Source organism: Myxine glutinosa, chromosome 8 (assembly GCF_964187855.1).
Source record: "Myxine glutinosa chromosome 8, kmMyxGlut1.1, whole genome shotgun sequence".
Lineage (NCBI taxonomy): Eukaryota > Metazoa > Chordata > Myxini > Myxiniformes > Myxinidae > Myxine > Myxine glutinosa.
In genome coordinates, this window is record NC_136268.1 from 25,438,534 (window position 1) to 25,443,685 (window position 5,152).

The window sequence follows — 5,152 nt, forward strand, 5'->3', positions numbered from 1 at the left end:
ATTACAGATGCTTTACCCCGGTAGGAGGAGAAATGGTGCGCGGGAGAAATTACAAGCTGAAATTTTATTAATTTTCAATAAATCTTAAAGACAGGCGTTCAGTGTATGTGCATATTTATTCCTTCCATGTAAGTGCTGCTTCATCAGGAGGAATATGACCGCCCTGCATATCTAGTTACTTGCAAAATCGAAGATTGTGCAGGTATATTGGTCAGTTGCGTTTGTGGTTCTGTCTGTCTGTTATACCGGTACGAGTACTAGCGTGACTCAGCGCGCTCTGCGCGCCTCACCACATGTCGTTTCAGAGGGGTACCCGGTACTACCGGCGGTAGGTATCTTTGACTATTTCGGTGTCTTTTGGGTTTCATGGTGTTTTGGGTCTTCAGGGTATTTTGGGTCTTTGAGATTATTTTTTTTTTTTTTTTTTTGTATACTGAATCGAGGCTCGTGAAAGAGCTAAAAATGTTTTGGGTCTTCAGGGTCTTTGGTGTCTTCAGAGGCTTTTGGGTCTTCGGTGTCTTTTGGGTCTTCAGGGGCTTTTTGGTCTTAAGGTTCTTTTGGTTCTTCTTGGTCTTTAAGGGTCTTTGGGTCTTTTTGGGTCTTCGGGGTGTTTTAGGTCTTCGGGGTGTTTTGGGTCTTCGGGGTGTTTTAGGTCTTCGGGGTGTTTTGGGTCTTCGGGATGTTTTGGGTCTTCTGGGTGTTTTGGGTCTTCGGGTCGTTTTGGGGCTTCGGGATGTTTTGGATCTTCTGGGTGTTTTGGGTCTTCGGGGTGTTTTGGGTCTTCGGGTATTCAGGATCTTTTTGAGCCTCAGGGCCTTTTTTTTTGTTTTTTTTTGTTTTTTTTGTATACAAGATCGAGGCTCGTGAAAGAGCGAACATTAATCACACAGAAAGACAAACAGACACATAAAACAAATAACATCGGGAGCGGTAGACAAGATGGGGAGAGAGGGGGAAGGACACAAACACAACATTTGAGAGCAGGGACCGAGAGACGTGGAGACATCGAGAGAACTGTGGGAGGGAGAGGGCTTTGGGGGGGAGGCATGGGAAGGGGGGGGGGGGGGGTGGGAGAGGTATAAAACATATGGACACTGCCAGGACTTCCAGGAAAGAAGTTGGAATTTCAAACAAGGTGGATCTGGGGTGAATTAGTGGGGGTAGAAAAGATCAAGGTTTTGGATGGGGGAAGATAAGAGATGGTGGTGAACAGCTGTTTTAAAGACCTGGAGGGAGGAGTGTGATTGAAGTGAGTGTGGGAGTTTGTTCCAGAGGCGGGAGAAAAGAGGAATGAAAGAGTGAAGGTGAGCAGAGAGCCGAGATTTCGGCAGTTTAACCATCAGAGGGTGGCTGGCAGATCTTGTGCGACCTGTAGGAATATTTGGGGGACAGAGCACAGAGAGAGCTGGGGGAGCAAGGCCGGAGAGGAGTCGGTAGAAGACAGAAAGACCACCTACCTGCCTGCGGTGAGTGAGTGAAAGGCCCTCAGAGATAGCTTCATCGCGGGAGATTCCAATGATTCTGAAAGCTTTGGATTCAACAGCGTGAAGCCGAGCCAGGTGTGAGGCAGGAGCACCAGCCCATAGGGGAGAACAGTATTCCATTGAGCTGCGGATGAAAGCCTTGTATGTGGTGAGGAGCTCAGGTGTGCCTAGGAAGGACTTCGCACGACGGAGGATGCCCAGTCGGCGACTGGCTTTGGAGGCCAGCTTGGAAGTGTGGTTTTCCCAAGAAAGATCATGGCAGATAGTGAGACCCAAAAGCTTGAGCGACAGAACTTCTTGGAGAGGATTGTTGAGAAAGTAGATGGGAGGGTTGTCCAGTCGACCTTTTCGGAGAGACATAGTAAGAGTGTGAGATTTGTCAGGATTGAAAGACATGTTCCACTTGTTTTACCAGTCTGTGATTTTGTCCAGGTCTTCAGAGAGTGAGGAGGCTGCAGACTGCCGATCTGAGGGAAGAGGAATGGAGCGGCAGAGAGTGGAGTCATCAGCAAAGAGATAGAGAGGATTTTCCAGAGAGTCGGAGAGATCATTGATAAAGACCAGAAAAAGCACAGGGCCCAGCACACTGCCTTGGGGAACTCCAGCCTGAACAGGAAGGGGAGATGAGAGAAATCCATTCAGGGCCACACGTTGACTACGACCAGAGAGGAAGTCCGCAAGCCATGCATGGAGATTTCCATGGATACCATAGGAGGAGAGTTTGGTGAGCAGAGCTGGGTGCCAGACCGTATCGAAGGCACGTGAAGACCTTGAAGGGTATTTTGGGTCTTTGGGGGTCTTCGGGGTGTTTTGGGTCTCCGGGGTGTTTTGGGTCTCCAGGGTGTTTTGGATCTTCGGGGTGTTTTGGGTCTTCGGGGTGTTTTGGGTCTTCGGGGTGTTTTGGGTCTTCGGGGTGTTTTGGGTCTTCGGGGCGTTTTGGGTCTTCGGGGTGTTTTGGGTCTTCGGGGTGTTTTGGGTCTTCGGGGTGTTTTGGGTCTTCGGGCCAAAGGTCTACCACTTTTTTAAAATTTCTAAAATCCTCAATTTTCATCCGATTGACATGAAATTTGAATAGGATTTACATTTAGGTGAACTGAATTCAACCACCAACTATTTTTGAGATCAGCTTAGGCCAAAAGGTCAACATAGGCCAAAGGTCAGTGTTACGGATTCGTCACTTCCGTTGTTGTGGTTCTCATCCACTGTAAACATTTTTGGTTCCATGTACTATTATTGTTATCGTTTAAGTGAATTAGAGATAACTGTTTTCAAAAGGTAAAAAAAAGTTAGTGTTTTAAAAGAAACCGGAAACCGGATCGGGAACCGGACGAAGAAGACGAGGAAGAAGAAGAGAGAAAAAGGAGGCGGAGCTTTGGGTTTCCTGGGAGTAAGGTGGAAGAAGCCGAGCTGCTTGGAGGTCTTAAACAAACGCTGGCGAACGGGGGTCACAAGTGAGCTTTGGGTTTCCTGGGAAAGGGATTCCTGCGACAGAGTTGTTATCGCTGTGACAGATAAACCTGCGTGACAGGTTTTGCGGTTGATTCCGAAGAGAATCATTGGAGTGCCGTTACGACTCGAGAACGGACCGTTGACCATTTTGCCTCGCGCCTGATTTCGCATCGCTCCAGGTTTTTCACCTCGCTTCAACCATTTCACTGCATCCAGACGTTAACCTGGTGTGTGTGTGTGTAACGTGGATTTTGAGTGTGAATTTGTGGTTCGCCGATTGGGAGCCGTTGAACGTCCATACCCGAAGGTGTGAATTCCCAGCCGCCTCTTGAGGACACTTTTGCCCATCTCTTGGCAGTGTCAACCAAGCGGGATTCTGGTCTCGATACAACATCGTTCTGACGATCACTGGAGCGTGGATCGACTTTGGTTTGAAGCTGGGACAGAGACATTGGGAATGTTATTTTCGCTCACTTGGAGCACAGTGAGTTATATTGTACGAAACTGATGGTACCATCATAGGAATGATATATTGGTTGTACAATTGATTAATATTGTTATTGTACTGTTATTCTTGTGTGACCTTAATACAATACTTGTTTGTTGGTAACAATTGGTGTGGTTTCACCATTGATCTTTGACATACAGAATAACACATCTTTCTGCCGTGACTCCTCTCGGGGCTCGGAGGTACACCGTGACCAGGGTTTGGGGAGGAGCACGTAACAGTCAGCAACAATTTCAAATTTCTAAAATCCTCAATTTTCATCCGATTGAATTGAAATCTGAATAGGATTTGTATATCAGCTTACTGAAACCAACCACCAACTATTTTTGAGGTCAACATTGGCCAAAAGGTCCACATAGGCCAAATTTCTAAAATTGTCAATTTTTATCCGATTAACTTAAACTTTGAAGACGATTTGCATATCAAGTCACTGAATTCAACCACGAATTATTTTTGAGGTCAAAAGGATGCTCTACTGAGTGCCATTTTACTTTGTTCTGTTTTCTACCAAGTGTTCTACCAAGTGTCGCTCGATGAGTGATTTTTCATTTGTTTGTTTGTGAACAAAATATCTTCAAAAGTTGTGGATGGATCTGGACGAAATTTGGCAGAGATGTAGCGTATGTGACAAGGACGAATTGATTAGATTTTAGTGACGGTCCGGATTCGGATCTGGCTACTATAATTTTTTAAGTGATTCTTCGCCATTGGGATATAGGGTCAAAAACGATACATAGCAGGATATCTCAAAAGGTTGTGGACGGATTTGGATGAAACTTGTTGGACATGTTGTGTGTGTGTGTGACAAGGAAGAAACGATTCAATTTTGGTGAGGATCCGGATCCGGATCCAGCGAGTAGAATTTTTTAAGTGATTCCTCACCATTGAGTGATATGGCCAACAACGCGGAGGTATGCTCTGTACTGAATGGCGTTCTAGTTTAATCGTGTAATTGTTGTTGTTTAATAGTGTGATTGTTTATGTTTAATGTTTTTTTGTTGTTCAATTATTGTTGTTTAATGGTTTAATTGTTGTTGTTTAATGGTTATTATTATTTTTATGTTGAAGGCTCCAGGCACGGACTATATAGCCCTCATCGAGGCCAGCCCTTAAATAAAAGAGAATAAAAGTGTATGATGAAAAGTGTGTGATGTTTGTTTGCGAGAAAGAGATATTGAAGCTAGCCCAGCAGTTATAGTTTGACTGAGACAGTAAGTAAGACCAGCAATCCTGACAAGGAGAGTGTAAGCCGATTATAGGCACCACTTTAACGCTCCGAAGTCCGAACGGTAGTACCACCCTGGGCGGTTGCTGTCTACAACCCACTACCTATAATTGTTGTTGTTTAATTGCTGTTGTTTAGTGATGGAATTGGTGTTGTTTAATGTTGTAATTATTGTTGTTTAATGATGTAATTGTTGTGTGTTGTTGTTTAATGGTGTATTTGTTGCTTGGTGTTGTTTAATGGTGTCATTGTTGTTGTTTAATGGTGTTATTGGTGTTGTTGTTTAATGGTGTAATTGTTATTGTTTAATGGTGTAATTGTTTGTTGTTGTTTGTGTAATTGTTGCTTGGTGTTGTTTAATGGTATAATTGTTGTTGTTTAATGGTGTAATTGTTGTTGTTTACTGGTGTCATTACTTGTATCACCCATGGTTACCTTCACTTAATCTGAAAAAAGGGAAAAACGAAACTCATTAACACGAATCTG